Source organism: Peromyscus californicus, unplaced genomic scaffold, assembly GCF_007827085.1.
Source record: "Peromyscus californicus insignis strain IS unplaced genomic scaffold, ASM782708v3 Scaffold_9__1_contigs__length_137607984, whole genome shotgun sequence".
NCBI lineage: Eukaryota > Metazoa > Chordata > Mammalia > Rodentia > Cricetidae > Peromyscus > Peromyscus californicus.
In genome coordinates, this window is record NW_026294617.1 from 12,434,511 (window position 1) to 12,460,957 (window position 26,447).

The 26,447-nt window shown below is 42.7% G+C and overlaps 1 pseudogene; it reads right to left on the bottom strand.

Moving 5' to 3' along the window:
• Window positions 1-14,439: 14,439 nt before the first annotated feature.
• Window positions 14,440-15,320, bottom strand: LOC128106066 (gamma-aminobutyric acid receptor-associated protein-like 2; annotated as a pseudogene).
• Window positions 15,321-26,447: the final 11,127 nt, after the last annotated feature.

The window sequence follows — 26,447 nt, forward strand, 5'->3', positions numbered from 1 at the left end:
GGGAGGCAGAGCCAGGCGGATCTCTGTGAGTTCGAGGCCAGCCTGGACTACCAAGTGAGTCCCAGGAAAGGCACAAAGCTACACAGAGAAACCCTGTCTCGAAAAACAAAAAAAAAAAACAAAAAACAAAAACAAATGTGGGCAGTCAATCTTGTCACTTAGAGGTGTTATAATTATAAACCCCGAGAAAGATCTCATTTCTACTCCCCTCCCCCGCAAACAAGAAGTTCCTGAGGTTCTCTGGAAAGACACTGTGGACACAGAAATAGTGGAACTGCTAGGCAGACCTGGAGATCTGCACCCGGAGCACCTGAGCTGGCACAACAGGGAGATGCAAAACGTGGCTGAGGTCCTGAGGTTTCCACCTCAATAAGCCCTCAGAGAAAGCCGCATGGCTCAAGCTTAGTGTTTGGTCATCAAGATCCAAATGTCTCCAAACTTGTTATTTCTTTAGTACCTGCAGCCTTAAAATCCACTCACAGCAGCTGCAAGGGGCGATAGATCACCAATGACCCTACAGGTCACGGTGGAGAAAGGACAGAGCTGAAGATACAGATCGGTCACCCCAAAGCAGCATGCCAGATGTGAACTTTTGAGGCCAAAGTCGATGGGGTGCAAGATTGTACCTAACACCCCACAAAAATGCCTCCCCTAGCCGCCTGCTTTCCACCTTGCCCTGGCCCCTCTCAAATGGCTCACAAGCCCTCCTCAGAGGAACAAAAGGAGGTAGGTCCTTTGCACGTGGTTACTCCTGACCCACAACTATCTTGAGAGCAGAAGAGACCTGTGAGGAAGAGAAGCACATGGGGCATTTTCTACAGTAAGGTTTTCTCCATGAGAAAAGGGCTCTTGGCATTAGGACCCATTTCAATTTTTTTCTTTGAGGTGTGGTTGTGCTATCATCCAACTGGCCTGAGCCTTCTGAGTGCTGGAATTATAGACATGCACCACCATGTCCAATTCAGATATCGAGAAAGTGAAGGAGAAAAGGAGGAGAAATCATTTCACATACTTGAATTTTGTTAGCTGATACTGCACAACCAGCCTATTTCATGGCCACAGTTAACTGAGTAACAAATATCATTCAACTAATGCAGAATGAACAAGGAATTGCTGTACCTCTACTATTTAATAGGATTACAATGTCTGATAATTGCACTTGACAAAAAGTTCTCTCCTAATGTAACTATTATATAGGAAACAATTTGTCAGGAGAAAACTCCCATCTTAAAACAAAGATAAAGGATCTGGAGAGACGACTCAGCATTAAGAGCACTTGCTGCTTCTGCAGAGGACCAGGGTCCAGTTCCCATAACCCACCTGCTGGTGCCCAACCATCTGTAATTCCAGTTCCAGAGGATCCAGTGCCCTATTCTGGCTCCTTAGGAACCAAGCATGCATGTGATACGCCTATATATGTGCAGGTAAAGCACACATACACATAAAATAATTTTTGAAGAATGAAAAAGTGAGGAAATGGCATAGGCAATCAAGGTCATTATCATCTACATGGCCAGCCTGGGCTACATGAGACTCGACCTCAAAATATAACAAATCGAGAATTATTTTCATTATACTAAATAATACACAGCAAAAATCTACTGTGTTGGATTGTTTACCAATAATATAATTCTAACATACTTTGGATGGCTTGGCTTAAACTTTTAGTGTGTCCACACCAGGAATCTTCACGTGGACCCATAATCAGAAGAGAAGAGACATTTTATCATCTCCAAGGATTGGTGCATGTGTCAGGTCAGTCCCCTGTCTTGTGTGGAAATTTGCATCGAGTTTGAGACACCATGAACCTTCACTTTCAGACTCAGGGCACAATGCACAATGCCTTTCAATGTTACTTTCTCACTGTCAGCACCAGAGACTTTTGCTGCTCTTAGGCACACTTCTTCTTTTACAATAATAGCAACATGATATACCAAAAGTTTCAATTCAAGCAAAACAGTTTCTCAAGTGTCTTCATAACATTTTCCCCAAGGGAAAAGAAAAAAATGTAGGGCAATAGTGGAAGGGTGTCAACAGCAGAGGTATAACTTTCCCCCTCCTTTCACTCCTCTAGTTAAAAGCTGCGTCATGCAGGTAGCAAAGCCAAAGCCTGTAGCCAACGACCATACTGATATATCCTCCCAACCTCAGAATATAGTTGAGGATGGAGACAAACCAATCATAGCTAAAGACTGTGTGGCGTGGTCAGGCTGAGACGGAAGGAGCTGACAGATTTATACAGAAGAGACACAGTGGATGAGCGTGCCCTGTCCAAAAACTAACTAGCCCAGATTTGCTCTCCAAACTGTAGAGAAAATGATGGAGCTGGAATCCAAATGTATAGGTTAGAAGAAAAGAAAAAGATCGAGAGCAGAAAGGGAGGAGGAGCCAAGACCTCTGATAGTGGTAACCACCACTGTGAACACTACAGGAAAACTGAAGAGGGAAAAGTAAAAAGGCTCCCACCAACACACCCTGTAGTGTCAGTCATAAAGATTCAACTGAAGAGTACAAGGAATGTAGCCAGGCATGGTGGCACACACTTTTAATCCCAGCATTTAGGAGACAGGGGCCTCCTAGTGAGTTTAAGGCTGGCCTGGTCAACATAATGAGTTCCAAAACAGCCAGAGCTATGTAGAGAGATCCTGTCTCAGATAGATAGATAGATAGATAGATAGATAGATAGATAGATAGATAGATAGATAGATAGATAGATAGATGGATAGATAGATAGATGGATAGATAGAAGATAGATGATAGATAGATAGACGATAGACAGACAGACAGATAGATCAGAAGAAAAATAAGATAGAAGTCAGGAAGTCAGTGTAGATGTAACCAACCATCTTATCAAATAAGAAACACAGAGCCGATTCAGAGAAGAAAGCCAAGAGGTCAGAGCTAAGAGCCTCACCCTTCCTGCTTCAGTGATCCTCTTCAGTCAAGAGAGCTCTCCGAAAAGGACCTACTTCCTGTGTGTATGTCTTTATATACTCTAGCTGTTCTGCCTTCTCATTGGTTGTAAACCCAAACATGTGACTGCCTCGTCACTGCCTGTATGTACCGCCCTCCAGGTCCTTAAAGGCGTGCGCCACCGCCGCCACGCACTTGCTATGGCTCTAATAGCTCTGACCCCCAGGCAACTTTATTTATTAACATACAATTAAAATCACATTTCAGTACAAGTAAAATACCACCACATTTCCCCTTTTCTATTTTAATAAAAAGGAAAAAAAAGAAAAAGGTTATAACTAACAAAAGAAAAACTATATACAAAAGTACAATGACTATATACAATATATACAAGTAATAAATGTCTAAACAATGTCTAGTCCATTTGTATTTGACAAATTCAGAGAAAATAATTTCATTATCTATCCTATTTTGTTAAGTTCAAAATGTATCTAATTCACTTTCTATCCTAATTAATCTTCAACTATAACTAACTAATCTTCAACTCCCTCAGAGACCCAAGAAGGAAATAATATTAGCTAACAAAAATAAAAACAGGAAGTGCATACAAGCAACTTCCAAAAAATTTGTGAGTTGACAGAAACAGCCAGCTCCCTGGACAGTCACCTGAGGTTTCTCCGCAGTGCTGGGGCATCATCTTCAGCCTATAGGCTTAGCATATCTGACAGACTCATTTGTGAAGTAGGATGTACACAAAGTCAACAGTTCAACCTCACATTGGGTGAGAGCAGTCCATGTACCAGAAACACCTGAATTCCACTAGTGTCATGTTATGATTCAGGATTTTAAATTCTGGAAATTGTTGATGGTTTTTTAATTCAGCTGTCCATTCTTCTTGGCTGTGTATATATGGCTTCATCTCAGCATCCCGTTCTTCTCCACATCCCTCTGTCAAATGCCAGTCTACTATTGAGAGGCGTGAGCTTAGTTACTCTTCAAGAATAACTTCAAGAATGGACTAGGGAAATGGCTCAGGGAGTAAAGTGCCTGCTGCACAAGCATAAAGTAGTGAGTTCAAACGCCAGTACCTCCAAAAAATCAAGTCTAGTGGAGCATACTTGCCATCCCTGCACTAGAGAAGTAGAGCCAGGGAGATCTGTGGGGCTCCCTAGCCATTCAGCCCGGATGAATCAATGAGCCCTAGGTCCCAAAGAATGAGGAACGACATTGAGGGTTGACTTCTGGTCTCCACATTCATTTGCATGCACGTACAAGAAATGCAGAGAACATAGATATGCTATTTATGGTGACTAGAGAGATGACTGCTCTTCCAGAGAACCTGGGTTCGATTGCCAACACCCACATGGCAGCTCAGACCTATCTTTAACTTCATTTCCAGGGGATCTTCTGGCCTCTGTGGGGCACCAGGCACACACATGGTACATAGACATACATGTGGGCAAAACACCCAAACACACAAAATAATAACTTTTTTAAAATGTTAAAGAAATACTGTGTATGGGCCTATACTCAGCAAAATCCAGATTGTGGGACAATGACCTAGTTTTCTCACTAATTTACATAGAAAAGGAGGGACAGAGATTGAGAGAAATGAGATTTATTTTTAAATCTTAAAAATGATTTTTAAAGACTGACAAAACTAAATTAATTATAAAGTGTAAACATACAGACCTATTTGACATGTTATAATGAAAAGCAAAGGTGCATTACCACAGAAATGGAGACAAGGGTCACTTCCAGGCGTACAGTAAGGGGATGATTGAGACAGGGAGTAAGGGGGGCTTCTGACACAGGTTGTAATCAAGAAATCCAACTAGCATTCTGAAGCTGCCCACCTTATCTTAGAACACAGTATATATCCCAAGCTGATGTTGAAACTCTGCTGCTGCTGTGAAAGTGTTGGGGCAGAACTTGAAAAGGCTGACTAGTTCCTGAAGAGGGATGAAGGCAGTTCTTGCAGGGCTGGCTCAGTTACCAGTGGAGCAGGTTGTCCTGAAACAAGCCCCGCCCTGTCAGGTTTCCCTTCTGCCCTGTTCACTCTCCCTTCTGCTCCACCACATGTGATGCAGCACATGGCTCTCACCAGGGAGAGCCCCCTGATCTTGGCTGCCAGCCTCCAGAAGCATGAGTTAGATAAACTTCTTTCCTTTCTAAATTATTGGGCACTCTGCTATAGGACCAGAAAACAGACTAAGACACCATGCCATATAGTATATGTAAAGTCTTATAAAAACAGGAAAGCAGCCAGTTTATTTTCAATGCAGAAATGCAAAAGTATATAAAGCAGTCTATTTAATAGACAAAAAACACAGGTTTCATTGTTATTATACACTCATACACACACACACACACACACACACACACACACACACACACACACACACACAGACATGGGGGGGTGAGAATCTGCCAACTGATAATCTTCCCAAATATGCCTAAGTCCTGAAAGCCTCAGGCTTTTAGCTTCATCCTAAAGATTCACCTTACTAAAACAACTTATAGACAAAGCCCTTTGGAGGTGGAGGCAGGAGTTCAGGTCATCATCACCTACACAGTGAGTTGCAAGCCACCCTGGGCTACATGAGAGTCTCAAAAACAAAAACAAAACAATTCAACGTGTGGTCCAAAGTGATGACTGAGGCTGACATGGGTGTATTCCAATCTTAACTACTAATATTAACTCTCAGGCCATATTACATGTCACACAGTAAGTATGTCTATATGAATATATGTATACATGTTCATTACAGAATGACTGTGAAGGGTTAAAGAGGCTGTGACTGAACTCAAGGAGTCCCAGGAGGTCTAGCCCAAAGGCAGAGGGCTGATAAGGAGTGGAGCAGATCTCTGTAAAAACCAGAAAGCGAATCTGCTGGAGTTCTGCTATAGAATTAAGGCTGCAGGATCCAGTTAAGCTGCAGAAGTGAGGTGTGAAGCCCTAGAGGCCGTACAGATGAAGGGCAGGACGAATAAGGGCCACACAGATGAACAGATAGACAGACAGACAGACAGATGGCAACCGGAGTCAGCCAAGTCCACTGAGGTCACCAAATAGAGCTGAACCACTTGTCCAGCAGGAGCCCTCTACCTGTCAGTCCATTACCACTGCAGTGGGAGTTGTCCTACTCATCAGGAGGTTTGGTTGAGGGAGTTACACCATTTCTCAGGTTCGTGTGCTCTACAAGTGCTCAGGCCTGGTTTCCCTGGTGCAATTTTGATGCCCAATGCACATATGTGATCCTGTTCAAGCTTGATGAGCTTGTACGGTGGCACACTTACTACTTGTAGGTATCAGTTATCTATCCAGTCTGTACTTCATGGATAGACAGATGGTGGTGTTTGCATGCACGGTGAGATGCAAAGTCATCCTGCTTCTATGTTTGCTCTCAAAACAATGTCAAAAGCTACTTGTAAGACGGGATCTCTCAGGGCAAGGCAAAGCCCCAAGGTGCTGCTTTTGTTGTTGTTGTTTGTGTTTTGAGACAGGGTCGCTCTGTAGTCTTAGCTGGTCTGGAATTCACAATATAAACCGGGCTGTCCTCGAATTCACAGGGATCTGCCTGCACCTGCTTCCAGGGTGCTGGGATTAGAGTGCACTGCTACACTCGGCAGAAAGCTACTATGTCACAGAATGGAGTGAGTCCAGGCAGTACTCAGCTTGACCTCAAGACCATAATTATAAGCTTTTGCTTATCCTGTCCTTAACTCCGGTGACCTTTGTTGTTGGTTGTTTTCGGTCTTTTGGGGGATCTTTTTACTCTTTTGGGGGGGCCTGATATCCATCTCTCAAATAAATCACATAGGGAGGCTTATTCCTAATTATAAATGCCTGGCCTTAGCTTGGCTTGTTTCTTTCAGGTTTTCTTAACTTTAAATTATCCCATCTACCTTTTGCCTCTGGGCTTTTTCCTTTTCTTACTTTCACTCTTACTATATCTTACTCCCACTCTTACTCCATGGCTGGCTGTGTGGCTGTGTGGCTAGCCCCTAATGTCCTCTCTCCTTTTCTTACTCCTCTTCCATTCCCAATTTCTCCTTCTACTCTTCCTCTCTGGCTGCCAGCCCTGCCTATCCTTTTCCCTGCCTTTCTTTTGGCTGTTTTGTTTGTTAGACCAATGAGGTGTTTTAGACAGGCACAGTAACACACCATCACAGAATTAAACAAATGCAACATAAAGGAATGCAGCACATCTTTGCATCGTTAAACAAATATTCCAGAGCATAAACAAATGTAACACACCTTAAAATAATATTCTACAACAGACCTTAATCATGACCTTGACCTAGCTCCTTCCAGTGTGTGATCTTTCTTCCCTTGTCATTTTCAGTCATGCTCCAGATGAGTTAGTCTGTAATTTGACCTTAATTACTGGCCCAACAGCCAGGAAAGGAACAAAAGACAGATCCTGAGGGGTCTTCTTTTGTCCACATGGATGTGACCTCTGCAGAGTCCTTCCATGTAGGAACAGGTTACAAGAGCAGGAGCCTGGAGACAAGTCTGGACCCAAATTCCTTTGGCTATCCACAGAATTTCTCATCCGCATGTCAGAACTTCACTTTCCCACCCCAAACACCATTGCTGGCAGGGCATTCCTGCCTGAGATGAGCATGCAATTATCTTTGAAATTTGGTGACTCTAAGCCCTGAGTGTGGCTTTCAATTATTTCTGCTCTCCCACTGTGGCAATAAAGGCTTTTGTAGTTACCAAAAAGACCCTATCAAAGTCACTTTTTACACACCTGCTCAAAACACTCTAAGTAGCCATTTGTACTGTCACCAAAGCACTGAGCAACTGCTGGTCAGTTCCACATCCCTATGTGTACTGTCTTCCTGCTCCACCCATGCACTTTGCAAAAGCCTGAATAACTATGCCAGCCAAAAGGTTCTCCTCCACCAGAATACTCTCCTGAGTCACCATTGTTTTCAGTTTTTGGTTTTTTTGTTTGTTTGGTTTTTGGTTTTTCCAGACAGGGCTTCTCTGTGTAACAGCTCTGGCTGTCCTGGAACTAACTCACTCTGTAGACCAGGCTGGCCTTGAACTCACAGAGATCCACCTGCCTCTGCCTCCTTGAGTGCTGGGATTAAAAGGCATGTGCCACCACCACTGCCCGGCCATTGTCTTGAGTTTTTTGTTGTTGTTGTTTTTGTTTTTCCTGTTGAAGTGACAAATTACCAAGACAAAGCAAGTTAAAGGAGAAAGGGTTTGTTTTTGTTCACAGTTCAGGGCAGTCTATGAGGCTTGGACGTCAAGGCTACAGCAAGAGTTTGAAGAAGCTTGTCACATAATTCCCATGAGCATGAAATGGAAGCAAATGGATTCCTGCTGCTGCTTAGGTCCTATCCCCACTTCACTCCATCATCCGAGCCAGGGAACGAGTCCACTCACCATTAAGATGTGTCTTGCTGTACTAGCTAGTTTTATGTCAACTTGACGCAAGCTAAAGTAATCCAAGAGGAGGGAACCTCCACTGAGAAAATGTTTCCACAACATTGGGCTGCAGGAAAGCCTGTAGGGCATTTTCTTATTAGTGATTGATGGGGGAGGGTCCAGCCCATTGTGGACCGTGTCATCCCTGTGCTGGTGGTCCTGGATTCTATAAAAAGCAGGCTGAGGAAGTCATGATGAGCAAGTCAATACGCAGCACCCCTCCATGGCTTCTGCATCAGCTCCTGCCTCCACGTTCCTGCCCTGTTTGCATTCCTGCCCTGATTTCTTCAATAATGGACTGTGATGCAGAAGCCAAAGTAACCTTTTCTCCCCAATTTGCTTTGATCATAGTGTTTTTTGTTTGGTTGGTTGGTTTGGTTTGTTTTTTTGGTTTTTGTTGTTGTTGTTGTTGTTTGTTTGTTTATTTTTTGAGACAGGGTTTCGCTGTGTAGCTTTGCACCTTTCCTGGAACTCATGCTGTAGCCCAGGCTGGCCTCAAACTCACAGAGATCCGCCTGCCTCTGCCTCCCGAGTGCTGGGATTAAATGCGTGCGCCACCACCGCCCAGCTGATCATAGTGTTTTATCACGACAATAGTATCCATAATTAAGACATGCATCAATCTCAACACTTGAAAGGCAGTGGCAGGCATATATCTATGAGTTCAAGGCCAGCCTGGTCAGTACAGCAATTTCCAGGCCAGCTGGGGCTACATAGTGAGACCATATCTGTCTTAATTAGGGTTTCTATTGTCATGAAAAGACACCATGACCACAGCAACTCTTATAAAGGAAACATTTCATTGTGGTGGCAGCTTACAGTTCAGAGGTTCAGTCCATTATCATCATGGCAGGGAGCATGGCGGCATGCAGGCAGACGTGGTGCTGGAGGAGTAGCTGAGAGTCCAACATCTTACAGGCAACAGGAAGTCGACTAAGACATTGGGTGACATCCTGAGCATAGGAAACCTCAAAGCCCGCCCCCACAGTGACACACTTCCTCCAACAAGGCCAAAGCCACATCTCCTAATAGTGCCAATCCTGATGAGATTATGGGGGCCAATTATATTCAAACTACCACACTATCTAAAAAAAAGTGTTCCCACATCAATTTCAATTAATTCAATCTAGATAATACCCACAAGTTAGCCAGAAGGTTCAGCTCCCACTAATTCTAGATTCTGTCAAGTTGACAATACACACTGACCCTCAAATCACTATTATAAATTTCAGCTGTTTGTCAACTTGTTTCAGAAACTCTGTGTATCACTCTTTACCTGGGGTTGGGCTTGCAAGTGTGTGTGTGTGTGTGTGTGTGTGTGTGTGTGTGTGTGTGTGTGTATGTGTTGTTGGGGATCAAACCCAGAGCCCTGTACATGTTACATCATGGATACCTTCTGTTTAAATTACATTTATTTGTGTGTGTGTGTGTGTGTGTGTGTGTGTGTGTGTGTGTGTGTTGTTGGGGATCAAACCAGAGCTCTGTACATGTTACATCATGGATACCTTCTGTTTAAATTACATTTATTTGTGTGTGTGTGTGTGTGTGTGTGTGTGTGTGTGTGTGTGTGTGTGTGTTGTTGGGGATCAAACCCAGAGCTCTGTACATGTTACATCATGGATACCTTCTGTTTAAATTACATTTATTTGTGTGTGTGTGTGTGTGTGTGTGTGTGTGTGTGTGTGTGTGCACATGCATTCATGTGTGGAGGAAACTTTCAGGAGTTGGGTCTCTCCCTCCAACATATAGGTCCTAGAGCTCAAACCAGGCTTGGTGGCAAGGGCCTTTACCTGCTGAGCCACCCTGTGGACCCACCATCCAATCTTTAATGCTGTTGTCTGCTTCAGGTGCTGAATAAGCAGACATTCAAAGTGACATCAGGGTTACTAAGGAGTTGTATGTCAAAATAGAGGATGAAGCAGTCCTGGACAGAAAAGCTGCCAGATATCAAGAGAAATCCTACTGCCATAGCAAACAGCACTGAGCTCCAGAACAGGAACACCATTCTACTGTGTATGTTGGCTGCAATATGGAAACAGTATTTTAAATCATTTACCACCAGAGAAAAGATGAGTCTGATGATAAATGAGCACGATACCATTGCAACAAAGTATCAATTTTGCAAACTGTACACACATTGCTACTCTCAAACTTAGTTGCAATTGTATCAGTTTTCTCGACTAAAAGTACTTCAGAAATCTCTGATTCTCCTAAACATGTAGACAGAGGTAACAAAAAAAAATCTGAATCTGAACCTGAAATGTCCTCCAAGCTCATGTTTTCAATGTTCTATCCCTAGATTATGACAATATCTTCTAAATTCAGCAAACTTCAGGATACGGAGCCTCGCTGGCAGAAGTGGGTCACTGGGGGCTGGATCTTTGAAGGACCTACTTCCTGTTTTTCTCTCCATCTCCTGGTCTGCAGTGATGTGAATGGTCTGACACATAGTGGGAGCACTGCTGTGAGATGAGCTGCTGGCTCCACAACTCCTGCACCAACACTGAAGATGGACTCCAAAACAGATCTCCCCTCCCTTAAGTTAACTATAGCACACCAAAATATGTGTCACAAAAGGATGCAGTATGTTTAGATTTGTTTGTTCGTTTTTACCATACACTGTAAGTTATGGAGTAAAATCAGAGAGAGAGAGAGCCTTCAGATAGATAAGCTACAAGGATAAGATGCAAGCACAAATTTCAGACTGCCACTATATACTCTGAAAACAGGTCACCAGGACATAGGAGACTGGTGGTTCCCCTAATTTAGGTCAGTACGTGCAGCTTTAGTTATCTTATTTCATGGGTATTCTTAGTGTGTGTACAGCACAGGTGTGCCCCCATGCCGTATGTGGAGGTCAGAGAATAACTACTGAGAGTCAGTGCTCTCCATCTGCAGTAGGTTTGGGGACTGAATCCAGGTCATCAGGCTTATGTGACAAGCACTTGAGTTCACGTTTCCCCCACAGAACCATCTTGCCAGGCCTAGGTCAGTAATCTGATTTTATAATCTAATAACTTAGCAAAAATTGTTTTTAGTGAAACAAGTGCCACTTCACTCTTTTGTTTGTTTGTTTTTGTTTTTCAAGACAGGGTTTCTCTGTGTAGCTCTGGCTGTCCTGGAACTCCCTCTGTCGATCAAAATGGCCTCAGACTCACAAAGATCTGCCTGCCTCTGCTTCCCAAGCACTGGGATTAAAGGCATGAGCCACCACCACCCAGCTATTTTATCGTGTTTTTTGTTTTTTGTTTTTAATCACATGTAAGTTAAAAGGTCTAAAATCATCCATTATTCCTGGGATCAATTTTCTTGTCTTTCCTTTTTGTTTTTGTTTTGAGACAGGGGTCATACATCCCAGGCTAGACTTGAACTCTTGTGAGTAGCCGACCTCTTGCTCCTGTCTCCTGAGTGCTTTCCAGGGTGTGACACCACGTCTACTTTACCCAAGGTCCCAGGCTGGAATCCATTTTCTTCATTTAACCCTCCAATTTCATTTTTTATTGAACATTACTATTTTCAGGGAAAATGCAACTGTTAAACAATCGAAGTAGAATGACAAAAAAGTTAAATGAGGTGTTCTTAGCAAGTGATACAGTCATATGTAACAAACTCAGGAGTGAGCACCACAAAAGTTTATTTTTGTTTTTTGTTTTTGTTACTGCTCTATTTGACACAAGCTCACATATCTTGCTGAAGACAGTTGAAAATAAACAAGACTTCACAAATATTCCTGTAATCCAAAGTATTAAACAAACATGGAAAGCTATATCAACAATGTTTGTCTTCAACATGTTTTAGGTAGATAATAGGTAGATAAGTAGGCTGAGATAATTTTAAAAGTTGCTTTACTGCATTAGTTTTCTTTATGTCCATCCTTCACCCTTTCTTCCTCTCCTACTTCTCTTCCCTCCCTCCTTTTCTTCCTCCACAGCCTCATTCTCTCCTCCTTGAAAATTCATGGTGACTTTTCCTCATGATTTAGGGTGTTCTGCACAGTGGCCCAGTGTTTGTGGCCATAAATCACAGCACAGTTTAAAGCCATGCTCATCCTCAATGAGGCTGAAGCTGACAGAGACACCAGTGGCCAAGGTGCAAGCTGCTCTTCAAATGTCATGTGTTCCCCCCACATCTCCACACGTGAATGAGGCTAGATAGACCCGCATAATAATCTTCACTGAACTGAGAGAACAACCCACACGGTTTTTAAAATTTGATTTTATATGTATGGGTGGGTGCATGTCTGCACCATATGTGTGCCTGGTGCCCAAGGAGGCCAGGAGAGGAACTGGAGTTACACATGGTTTTGAAGGAAGTTCTGACATCAACACTAGATTTTTTAATTAATAGGTGTTTTACCTGCAAGTATTTCTGTACACCACCTGTGTGCAGTGCTTCCAGAAGCCAGAAGAGGGCATCAGGTCTCCTGGAGATACTGGAATTGAAACCAGGTTCTCTAGAAAACTGCCAGGTTCTTAACCCTGAGCCACCTCTCCAGCCCCAATCACTAGAATTTTAAAGACGAAGTGAAACTGTTTTGTGTGTAAAATAAGCACTGAGAGCTCCTTCTGGGCTGGGCTTCTCAGAGGGAGCTCAAAGACATATGGAGTAAGAGCTGGAGTATACTGTTAAAATATTTAATCATTTTTCTTTTTTCAACAATTTCCCACCAATTTGTGTCCTTAAAATCCCTAATGTACGTGTGGGTGAGTCAACCCTGAGGGCATGAAAGTATCTTGCTCATTGCTGCATAGGGTGAACTAGCCAGGGTGATGCTAGAGTGCTCACCCTGCTGCTGCTGCTGCTGCTGCTGGTGGTGGTGGTGGTGGTGGTGGTGGTGGTGGTGGTGGTGGTGGTGGTGAGTTGGTGGGCTGACTGACCCTGCAACTACCCAGGCCCAGAACTAGGGTTATGAGTTGGCTCACCCCAACATCCACCCCATCTATGATCTGCTGGAACACGAGAAGGAGCTGGTCCTGCAGACCCAAAGCTTCAGGATCTCCACAACACAGGGCAGCAACACAACAAGATATCCAAGAGGAGTCCCAGAGAGGGCCTAGCACCCAGAGGGTAGTAGAAACCAGAGACCTTAAACCAGACCAATGACTCTTTGCAATGCACACTTGCAAGTAAAGATAAATGGACAAAAGGATACACTGTGTCACATTACACATTACAGCTTTCATGATAAGATTTTTCTTTTCTTTTTTCTTCTCTTAAATTTTATTTCATTTTATTTTGGCAGGAAGTGTGCAAGGGCAAAGGATAGATACAAAGGGATGGAGTGATGAATGGGATGGAGATGCATGATGTGAAAGACACAAAGAATAATAAAAAGGAGGTTTAAAAATATCCCTCACTTCCACATCAGAAGCCCTTTAGGCAGGCAGTGTGGACCCTGCTGTAAGGGGATGTGGCGGCAGTCACACAGAGGCTGCTCTGAGCCTCACTTTTCTCAAGTGTCACGCTTAAGTGTGCTGAGGTTTGCTTCCCTTTTACAGCTAAGACGTCCATCCTTCCTTCATTTCTTCCTCCCTCCCTCTGTTTATTTCTCTCTCTCTCTCTCTCTCTCTCTCTCTCTCTCTCTCTCTCTCTCTCTCTCTCTCTCTCTCTTTCTGTCTCTCTGCCAGGGTCTCATCTAGCCCAGGCTAGCCTCAAAGTTGCTATGTAGTCAAGACTATCCTTGAAATCTTTATTCTTTTGTCTCCACCTCCCAAGTGCTGAAACTATAGGCATTGGCCACACTCCTGGCAACGTTTTGTGTGTGTGTGTGTGTGTGTGTGTGTGTGTGTGTGTGTGTGTACATGCAAATTCGCATGCATGTGTATTACTGTGTTCATGTGTGTGGGGGTATATATATGTATATGGTACACATATGTCTTGGTGCACATGGAGGCTACAGGACAAGCTCAGGTGGTGTTCCTCAGGTGCCAAACACTTTAATTTTTGAGACAGGGTTGTCACTGGCCTGGAGCTCACCAGATTCACAGTTAAGAGGTCTGGCCAGCAAGCCTCAGGAATCTGCATGGCTCTATCTTCCACACTCATTTTTTTTTGTCTTTATAAGAGTAAGTTTTATTGTTAATTATTTACCTTAATAGTCTCAGAAAGAAGAACAGATTAGCTCAGTCCAACATGATTTGCAGTTGGCAAAATGTAGCAAAGCAAGTGTGTTCTGATTGCTAAGGATTTAATTTTGGTGCTTTTAATACTTAGCTATCTAACACTTGGAACATAATCCAAAACAATGCATCACCCCCTCCTTTTCATTTGAGTACCACACCTTCATTATGGAAATATATTCATTAAATATGATTCCCAGAGGACGGGTTCCCTGGAGCATATAGCCATGAGGACAGTGCACAAAAGAAAACTGAAAATAAAACTCCATATAATTTACTAATCAAAGGAAACAAAAGCTTCCAATATATTAAGAAATAAATCCAGTTACAAATGCACTAATAGGTCTGTGTGAAGAGGCTCTGGTAGAGTAACTGAAAACAGCCAGTTATTTACAAGATACACAAGCAGGAACGGTGCACCTAGCAAGCACTGGCCCTCAGATGCCAAAAGTGTTCTCTCCGCTGTAGACCACATACAAGAATCCATCTTCATCTTTTTCCTTCTCGTAGTTAGACTCTCGTAGTTAGACTGGACTGTGGGACTGTCTTGTCCACAAACAAGAAGATGGCCTTCTCAGAAGGAAGCTGGGTCCTTTTCCTGATGATCCACATAAACTGGGCCACGGTGATTTCAGAGGGAACCATATACTTCCTTTTGTCAATGTCAACAATCTGAGAGCCTGAGACTTTTTCCACGATCACCGGAACCCGGTCGGGGTACTTCGCTCTGATCTTCGAGGATTCCATGTGTCTGTGTTCCAGCGAGTGGTCCTCCTTAAACATCCACTTCATGGTGGCGGGAAGCGACAGAGGCGGCTCTGTGAGCTGCGGGCTTCGGAGAAGGGACCACAACAACAACGGAGGCGGAGACAGCAGCAACCACTCCACACGCATATGTTTTTAACATGGATTCTGGAGCTTGACCTTAGGTATGACTGGCAAGCACTTTACCTACTGAACCATTCACCAGCTCCCCAAGATATAAATTCTTTCTTCTTGCTTAGTTTTATCTTATCTCTGGACTGAGGGGAAAGTAGCCTATAATTAAATTACAAAACAACCCTAGAGGCAGCAGGAAGAGTAACATCACTGCTGGCTAGTCTGTCAGGGTAATTGGTGGCCATTCTTCTTGGAGGCTCGTCTGCTCAAAGGCATGATCTTCATCATCCCCAAAGAGACATGATGACTAGGATTAGAGAAAGTTTGTGTTCATAGTGACTCGTCGTCCAAGAGCAATGAGATGCTCAAGTGAGACAAATGGAATGGGAAGCACCGGAGTACATTCAAATATCTAGCACATGTAGTAAAGAAAAAACCTACCGACCCAACACGCGACCCAACACGTGGCTGGAGCTGGAATCTCGGCGTGCTGTGAAAGATGGAAATCTTCAGTGAAGTATTTTCAGGGTTAGAGTGTCGTATGACATCAGGCTCATTATCTCCTTAATTGAATGAACAATTTGTTAGGCTAGCCTGAAAAAGGAAGAATCTTGGCCTCAGAGGTGAAGCAATTTAACTTCATTTGGGGATGGCAGCAAGACACCACTTAATTCTATAAAGAAAATTTAAGCTCTGCCCAACCAGTCCTGGCTTGATTGATATTTGCATTTGTAGACTTTGTGGATAAGTCCCCTAGCAACCCCCACTCCCAATTTTTCCTGGATGCAGCCCCGGCAGCCAGCCACACACAAGGTCACTGTTGGTAAGTCCCCTTATCCCTATTCCACCTGCCCGGTGCTTTGCCCAAGAAACTACTCACATGGTCTCAGTGTTTAGACACTTAGCCCCACCCTTCAGCTTGTTCCAAGACCTCATCCAAGCACCCACAAAGCCTCCCCAACCCTGGCAATGCCCTGGTAGCCACTGAAACAGAATCATCCCAGCCTCCCTACTCACAAACCAACACCGAGGGTCTGAATAACTGAGTTCAGATACTTTCCTACCTGATCTGAAACCAGCCGGGACAGTTCAACAGTGAAAACAGAACCAAAATTGCCCACATAGTACAGGTGGTCTAGAAACTCATAACAAACACACAACTGAAGGCCCAACTCCAAACACCAAGGCCACAATGAAAAACACAGCAATATGAAAGCAAGATAGAATGTCCCCCACAAATATCGCCATCCCTGCAGCGATGTTCTCCAATAGGAATAACCCAGATGACTCTCAAGGCTGTTTAAAAGAACAATTGTTAACCTGTTCAAAGAGTTCAGGGAGTCTAAAGAAGAAACAAACGCCTGAACAAACCTAAAGAGGACAGGAATAAACTTAATCAGTTTTGATTAAGTTCAAGGAAATACAAATTACTGAATGAAACAATGAAGACAATTAGGGACATGAAAAGTGAATTCAATGAAGATATGGAAATACTGAAGAGAACATAGGCTGGCATGAAGATGGAAATGAAAATTTAAACAATTCAATAAAATAATTCAGTGGAAAGACAACAGTGTGGATCACATAGAAGACAAAATACCAGGACTTGAAGACAAGTAGAACAGCTGGTCACTTAATGAAATTAAACTTGGAGATATCCAAATCTACACATCAGGGGCATAGGAGAGGAATCCCAGAGCAAAGACAGATCTTCAACAGACTCATAGAAGAAATTTTCTCAAAACTAAGGCAGGTGATGCCCTTCCAGATAACAAGAAGCATACAGAACACCAAAAAGACGGGACTAGCAAAGAAACTCCCCACATAATTGTAGGTAAATCAGGGAATAAACAGAACAAAGAGAATTACAAGATTCAAGACAGATCACATATAATGATAAGCCAATTAGAATAAGAGCAGCCTTCCCAACAGAGGCTTTAAAAGCTAGAAGAGCCTGGGGGTTGGTAGGGATGTATTTCAAGGCCTAAAGACCACAGATGCTAACCTGGACTCCTTTATCTAGCAAAATAATCTACCATAGTTGAAGAGAAAAAACAACTGCTCACACTAATAAACAGGCCAAAGGACTTCATGGCTACCAGTCCAGCCCTACTGAGAATACTGGAAGCAACACTCAGAACAGAAGAATGAGCATAGCCAAGACACTATAGGAAGAAAATAAATGACCCTATGATAACTGGTGCACAAGAACACTAACCACACAAAGGTAAAAGCAGAAAAAACAACACACACCTCTTTGAATCTTTAGATTTATGTGTGTGACTTGGAGTATCTATAGAAGCCAAGAAAGCAGAAGGGACCACCAGTGGGCAGAGAAGCGGGGAGAGCTTAACAGAGGTGGGGAGTTGAATACAGGCGGTGTGGAGAGGGAAAGGGGAGTACGGGCAGGGCAGTTCAGTGGGGAAGGGAATAAGAGAGTGGAACATCGGGCAAGGTGGAAAGAGGGATACATTAAGGACACACGGAAAAGCCATATGGAAATCTACTATTTTATTAAAAAATAGTTTAATCCGAATTACCCCACCTGGGGTATAAGGCTCCTCCCAGAAACCATCTACTATCAACCAAAAAGCCCAGCATCAGACATAGGCTACTTCCTTTTGAGTTCTTCGACAGTCCGGTCCAAAAGGCCCCCGTGGGAACAGCACTATTAGGAATTGTGACTTTGTTGGAGTAGATGTGGCCTTGTTGGAGGAAGTATATTACTGTGGAGGCTGGCTTTGAGGTCTCATATATGCTCAAGATACTGCCCAGTGCCTCAGACTACTTCCTGTTGCTTTCTGATCAAGAGGTAGGACACTCAGCTATTTCTCCAGCATCATGTCTACTTGCACACCACCATGTCACACCATGATGATAACGGACTAAACATCTGAAAATGTAAACCAGACCCAATTAAATGTTTTTCCTTTATGAGAGTTGCCATGGTCATGGTGTCTCTTCACAGCAATAGAAATCCTAACCAAGACAGTTTCCCAAACAATGCATATTGTCATTGCACTTTATTGCTCAACAGAACCTGTGGGTACCCTATTAGTGAAGACACCAAACACTTTGGTCACAGGAGTTGGAGAAATCAAGCTAGTACTGAACTAGAACCACATTCCATGATGACTGCTTTTCATAGAATTGCAAAATGCTCATCTTGCTGGGGCAGAAAAAAGTACCAACAATCTTTCACTGATGTAAATTATGCAAACTACAATAACAACTCACGTGGCAAGATATGCCCACTGGTGCAATAATGGCATTGATGTCTTGGGGGGTACCCAACAGCTGCTTTATTGGATTTAAGACCTGCTCCACAGGAGGGAACTCATGCCTAGTACTGTAAACATGGCTAAGAAAATTATGGCTAGAGAAGTCATAGGCCCTAGAAGAGAGCTTATTAGCATTTTGTTAAATGGATATAGTATCCAATGGGCTTCTAAATTTTAAAATATTATTTTCTCCCTTCATAGATGAATGCATTCTATTTCTATCAAATCCACTCTTAACCAACCCTCTTCAGCTCCTCCTGGTTCACTTCTCCCACTTCCCTCTTCCAACTTCATGTCCTTATATTTATGCCCATAGATTAGTACAGCTCTCACCCCTCATCAATCAGAGAAACCTCTTTTTGAGGTGGACAGAGGTCGACTCAGAGGACCTCAAATGACCAAAGTGCAGAGAGTAAGTGACTGTGCAGTGCTCATTCTTAAGTGGAAAATCGAAATCATATCTGTCTAAAACATCTGACAGTCTAATAAAGAGCTGAACTGCCAACAGCAAGGCAGGAGAAAGGATAGGCAGGGCTGGCAGGCAGAGAAAATAAATAGGAGGAGAAATCTGAGAGGAGGGAAGAAGGAAGAAGGAATGAGAGAGAAGGAGGACTCTAGGAGCCAGCCACCCAACTACCTAGCAAGTCATGGAGTAAGAGTAAGATTTCCAGAAGTAAGAGAATGGGAAGAGTCCAGAGGAAAAAGGTAGATGGGATAATTTAAGGAAACTTGGCAAGAAACAAGCCAAGCTAAGGTGGGACTTTTATAAGTAGGAATAAGTCTCCATGTGTGATTTATTTGAGAGCTGGATGGCGCCCCCGCCCCCAAAAGAGTAAAAAACAACCAACAACAATCACATGTACAAACTGTTATATTGTTACAAAGAATTAAAAAAAAATACCCTGTGCTCTGTCTACCAGGAGTGAATGAAATTCAACCAAAATTGAATCAAGACAAACAGCACATTATCAGTGCAATGATTGGTTAAAGCAGGAGGTTATAAAAATTAGAAGTATAGTTAGGAAGCAGTGTACATGCCACAGCTTTTGGTTTTACAGGACAGTAGTAATGCCATGAACTAGGGTGACAGAATAGCAGGATGCTGCAGTGGATGAACTCATGAAAAAAATTAATCTTAAAAGGCATCAAAAACTAATTACCAGATGGCAGGAAGTGAAGGTGAGGGCTGGTGTCCAAGAACCTCACATTCTATTTGTATTCCTTGGTAAATGGTAAGATCATCAGTGAAAATGTAGATAAAGGTGGTAAAGCTGGGATGCTTTAGAGGAAGTTTTCCACATTATCAATGTATGCATTCACATATGCATCAAAAAGTACCAAATACAGTCATAAAACAAAAGGAGCTAAATAAATAATAAAATTATGTCTTGTGCTTCTTTCTTATAATGTTCTAGGGGAAGACTTCAGTAAAATAAGAGAAAGACAGGAAGTCCAGGGGATTTGACACAGACAATCCATGAAGTCAAATCTCAGGAAAACAAATCTGTGACTGTTGTTTAGACTAAAAAAATCACAATTAGAGAAAAATGAAAGGCTATGAGGGAAAAAATAGTGGAAATGATAAGTTACCTAACAGGCTTACCTTGTGTGGAGTGACTGACTGTGGGAAGATCTGTAAAAGATCCCTAAAACTGAGTCAAATTAAGATATGGGATGGCAGGGCGGTGGTGGTGCACGCCTTTGATCCCAGCACTCAGGAGGCAGAGCCAGGAGGATCTCTGTGAGTTCGAGGCCAGCCTGGGCTACCAAGTGAGTTCCAGGAAAGGCGCAAAGCTACACAGAGAAACCCTGTCTCGAAAAACCAAAAAAAAAAAAAAAAAAGATATGGGCTGGCTTTAGTAGAAATGCAAAAGGTGACCATGAGAAAGCAAAGGATTTTGATACACTAGGTTTGGTTATGTTGCTCCTTGCTGTGTGACAGAATCTGGCAAAACCACTTAAAGGAAGGCTTATTCCACTCACAGTTTCGAGGGCACAGTCCATCATGGTGGGGAAGTCATGGCCGGCAGGAATGTGAAGCACTGGTCACATTGCATCTGCAGTTAGCAAGCAGAGAAAAATAAACACTGGGGCTCAACTCACTTTTTCTTTTTCATTTGGTCCTGGACCTCAGCTGACTCAATGATGCTCCCCACATTTAGGGTGAGTTTTTCCATCTCAAAGAACCTAATTTAGAAAATCTCTCACAGGCATGCCCAAGGACTTTTTTCCATGGTGATTTTTTTTTTTTTTTTTTTTTTTTTTTTTTTTTTTTTTTTTTTAGGTTTTTCGAGACAGGGTTTCTCTGTGCAGCTTTGCGCCTTTCCTGGATCTCGCTCTGTAGACCAGGCTGGCCTCGAACTCACAAAGATCCGCCTGCCTCTGCCTCCCAAGTGCTGGGATTAAAGGCGTGCGCCACCACTGCCCGGCTCCATGGTGATTTTTATCTCACTTTGAAAATCAAGATTATCCATCACAACTTGGCATCCAGACATATCACTTTTAAACCATAACCTTCTACCCCTTATCTTCATAGGCTCATGGCTACCTTATAATGCAAAATTCATTCAGTTCAACTTCAAGTTTCCATAGTCTTGTTTTGTTTTGAAACAGGGTCTTTCTATGTAGCTCTGGCTGTCCTGAAACTCACTATGTAGACCAGGCTGGCCTAGAACTCATAAAGATCTGTCTGCCTCTGACTCCCGAGTGCTGCAATTGAAGGCATGTACTATACACCCTGGCTGTCTCCATAGTCTATCAATTCCAACATTTTTTAAAAAATTGTATTTGTTTAGGTATGTGTGTGTGTGTGTGTGTGTGTGTGTGTGTGTGTGTGTGTGTGTGTGTCACGCACGCACAGGTATGTGTATATGTGTGGAGGTCAGACAACTACTGTTGGCTCTCTCCTTCCCTCCATGTGGGTCCCAGAGATCAAACTCAAGTCCTCAGGCTTGGCGAGAAGCAACTTTACTCACTTAGCCATCTTGTGATTAATTTACATTCCAGTAAATTGCTGACGACGGGCATTATGTTTAAGTAACAGGTAACCATTTAGTAGCTCTAATTTGAAGAACAGTTGTTCTCAATTCTTCCATTTCTTGATTAATTTCTGCTAATATTTTGGCTGTAATATTAGTCATTTTTGAAATTAGACAGGCTATTTTAGAAACCTCTTTTTGTAGTTCAAAGACAAGTCTGGGACAGGAACAGAAAGGCTGTGGTAGCAGCAACTGTAGTGGGAACTAATAGATGTAAGGAATCATCGCAATTTCCAGGAAGAGCTCTTGTAATTCTATTAACAGATTGTAAAGATTCACTGAGTAAAACAGGTGTAACTCGTCCTATCCCACCTAAACTGTTATATCCTGCAGGGAGTGCAGAATAAGTATTATTTTCACAGAAAAAAAAAGTCCATCCTAAGGGCAATTGTTTACCAAAGGGGAGGGTGTGATAAGAAGTGGAATTACAGTAGGAAGGAATATTTGTGCAATCAAAACATAGACAGTGAAGGAAAAAGATTAGCAATGGGAACATCAGCCACAGCCTTTAAAACATTAGTAAGGGCAAGTTCCATTTTCTCTGTCCCCGACCTCCATTATCCTTGTATAATTTTCATAGGAAACTCCTTTTTCATACTAATTTCTTTTTAAGAGCCCAGGAATAAAGGGATCTCTGACACAGAAGGAGTTTTCTCATTGACTTTTAGTGCTAAATGAACCCAGAGATTATATTCAGGGTTACTCTGGGTGTGTTAAATTCAACTGAAGTAATTAATGAGTCTTCCTTCCCCTTCTTATTTTAGCATACCTATAACTTCCATTATCAGAACCCTTCAAAGAATGTTTGATTATGCTGAAATCTGTTATTACATTGGGATTGGTCAGTTAGATTAGTCCATTCCAAGTATTCTCCATGCACTTGGTTAAAGGCAAATTGTTCCCCTTCTTTTGTCAAAACTGTGGGCCCTGGTAGATAAGGACAATCTTTTGCATGTCAAGACAATATCAGGGTGTTTCCTATGATAGGGGTACCTCTTATTTCCTCTTTCCAGATGCATTTAGGTTCTGTTTGCATATGTTGAGAACAAAACAACTAAACCATTAGCCATAGGACAATCATGATGCAAATTTCAACAGCAAGAACACAAAGTTATGTTAGACAGTCAAACCTTAGAAAGTTTGGTTTAAACGGCCCCTTTTCAGTCACTTTCTAGCTCTGAGGATTAGACTCCTCTTCCATGGGTTCCTCAGGTGCCTTTTTGAGGTGTGAGTGATGAATCCAGGCACAAATGCCAGTGACTTTAACAGCAGTAGGAATCCAGAAAGTCACCATGTAAAATCCAGTTCATCTATATTCAAGCTAGTCAGCTTTGAAGCAGTGGACTAATATAGAACTGATAGAGCATCACCAGGCTGGAAACAGGTGATTAGGTGAGCAGTACCCAACAAGTTGAACAGCCTAGACCTGAGGGAGAATCTTATCCAAAGTTAATTGTGATCCTTTTAAGGACTCAGAGATTGGAGTGGGGCAATCTGATTACGGTCTGGCATGTACCTGAGGGATCATGGAAGGTGATCACCCTTAGACTGTGTCATATGGGGTGAACTTTTCTCAGTAGGGTGTACATCAGACTCTGAGAAGGGCATAAGGCAGTCAACACAGTTACAACCAGTTTATTTAGTCAAAATCTCCTTTAAAGTTCTATTCATTCTCTCTACTTTATCTGACCCCTGAGGATGATACATACAATGAAGTTTCCAATTTACGTTAAGAGCCTTAGAGAGTAATTGAGATAACTTGGTCATGAAGGTCAGGCCACTATCAGACCCCAGAGATATGGGGAGGCCAAATCTGGGAATAATTTCCATTATTAATTTCTTAGCTACCATTTCCATTTGGGATAGAAGGCCTCTACCCAGCCTGTGACAATATCAATAAAGACCAGCAGATATTTGTAGCCATACAGTCCTGGCTTGATTTCAGTGAAGTCCATTTCCCAAAATGTACCAGGTACTGTACCTTGACTCCTTTGGCTTGGGGGAAGTATGTTCTTCTTTGTATTTACCTAGACACAGTAAGGGTATTCTCAAAAACAAATCAAGGTCATGAGTTGTGCAAGGTCAGGTTCCAGGAAACAGAGAGCAAGTCAACTTTCATAGTAAATAGAAACTTATTTTTAAAAATACAGCATAATGGCTCCTGCCTTCAAAATGGAGTCAGGCAGGCTTCTAACAGGGAAAGGTCCAATGAATCTACTAAGTTTCAGGGGCTTCCTGAAGCTATTTTGAGTTGTTTACCCTTTTATTTTAAGAATTTCCTTACAGGATGGGATGTTTAGATCTTAGAGGAAACTGTTACATAACACTCCATCCTCCTTTGTGATGGTTTGAAAGAAAATGGCCCCCAAAGGGAGTGGCACTATTAGGAGGTGTTGAAGTAGGTGTAACCTTGTTGGAGGAAGTGTGTCACTGTGAGGCAGGCTTTGAGGTCTCATATATGCTCAAGCCACACCCAATGAGACAATTCACTTCCTGTTGACTTTGGATCAAGATATAAGGACTCTCACCTCCAGCACCACGTCTGTGTACATGCGACCTTGCTTCCTACCATGTCAATAATGGACTTAAATTCTGAACTTTGAGTGAGCCACCCCAGTGAGATGTTTTCCTTTATAAGAATTGCTGTGGTCATGGTGTCTCTTCACAGCAATAGAAACCCTTAAGACACATGCCTTACATTTTTTGTTCCCTCTTTTGTAATGATCTCTGAGCCTTGGAGAAGGTAGCTATAGTTTTCAATCTATGTCTGAGAATTAGGCCATTGTGCCACAGCATCATTGTGCCACAAGCAATCACTTGTTCCCCAGAGTATCACCAGTGATTATGAGTTGAGACTGACAATAATGGTGATCTATGGGCATAAACATATGTTTAGAAGGCAATTTGACTGGCATATTACATCTATTTAGTAAAACAATAAAAGTTGTTTCCCCATTGGGACCTATGACCTCTCCAGACATGGGTTTTTGTCCTGGCTTAAAGTACTAGATGTGAATTCCCTCTTACAGAGCAGGCCTTAAATCCAATCAAAAGGCTGTTTGGTCTTACCCATGATAGCCAAACCACTATTGAACAAGTGGACACTTCTTGCCTTTCATGTAGTATTTTAGCCTTGAATTTATAGCCAAGCAGGAATGTTGGTGACAGTTCTCTGCCAGCAGCCTGTATGGCCACCTTTGGCCTTATGAAAGTCAGCCAACAAGCTAAGAGTTTCCAGTTCAGTCCCAGCTTAACTTCTCCATATCCTTCAATATGTACAAAATATTCAGCAACAGGGTCTTACCATATAGTTTTGGCATATAACTAACAGCAATAACAGTAGTGTTTATGGTTTGTAGAGGCTCAGGGGCTTCCCTGACCAATAACTCAGAGGATGTAGCCCACCCCTAGCACTGAAATTTTTATTTAACAACCTTATGACCTCTTGACCACCTTACCCATGTAAGGTGCCTTTGGGGTTTAAATTTTGTAGCTATTGTTTTAACAACTCACTTTTTCCAATTAACCCAGCCCCGGCAGAGCTGTAAGATAGGCAGAAGAACTCTTGTACCTGGTTGTCTCTCCCATGACTTTCCAAATCTGCAAAACACTCAGAGGTAAACACTGCATCATCTATATAACAAAACAGTTCCCAGAGGATGGGTGAGACAAGGCAACATCCTGAACTACCATCTCAGAGCAAATAGTGGGGTTACAAAGATAACCTTGGTGAAGCCTCTGAAAGTCTGTTGTTATCTGTTCTCAGCAAATGTCAGGTGATCCCAGAGGTTTATAACTAAGAAGATATAAAGACAAACATAAGTAAGGTCTAAGACAGCATGGAAATGTCCCATCCACTTGTATCAATTGTTTCCTCCACAGGTCAAGGTTGGGTACAATGCATGGATAAGAGGCACTAATTTAATTAGTTCCCTGTAATCCTCAGTAATTATGCTTAGATAGCCTGGAGATTTCCTATGGAGTTCCCCTTTTTTACCCTTGATGAACTCAGTACAGCTGACATTTTCTGCTCAGACCAATTCAGGGCCAAATGTGAACTGATTTGATCCTGCTTTCCTCTGTTGCTGTTGCTGGCTCCCTGGGTCATAGTAGCGCTGGGTTGTGTTGGTACTATTGATGTACTGGAGCTGGAGCTACTTCTCTCTCTTCTCTCTCTCTCTCTCTCTCTCTCTCTCTCTCTCTCTCTCTCTCTCTGTGTGTGTGTGTGTGTGTGTGTGTGTGTGTGTGTGTGTGTGTGTGTGTTCCTTTTGAGACAGAATATGGTGGTTTGGTAGAAAATTGCCCCCAAATGGAGTGGCACTACTAGGAGGCATGGTTTTGTTGGAGTGGGTGGGGCCTTCTTAGAGGAAGTGTATCACACTATGAAGGCAGGCTTTGAGATCTCATATATCCTCAAGCTACACCCACTGTCTCAGGTCACTTCCTGTTGCCTGTAAATCAAAATGTAGGACACTCAGCTACCTCTCAAGCACCATGTCTGTCTGCACACCACCATGTCTCAACATGATGATAATGGACTAAACATCTGAAAATGGAAGCCAGTTTAATATTTTTCCTTTGTAAGAGTTGCTGTGTCATGGTGTCTCTTCATGAAATAGAAACCCTAACTAAGACACAGGGTTTCTCTGTGTAGCCCTGGCTGTCCTGGAACTAGCTCTGTAGACCAGTCTGGCCTCAAACTCAGAAATCTGCCTGCCTCTGCCTCCCAAGTGCTGGGATTAAAGGCGTGCACCACCACATCCGGGCA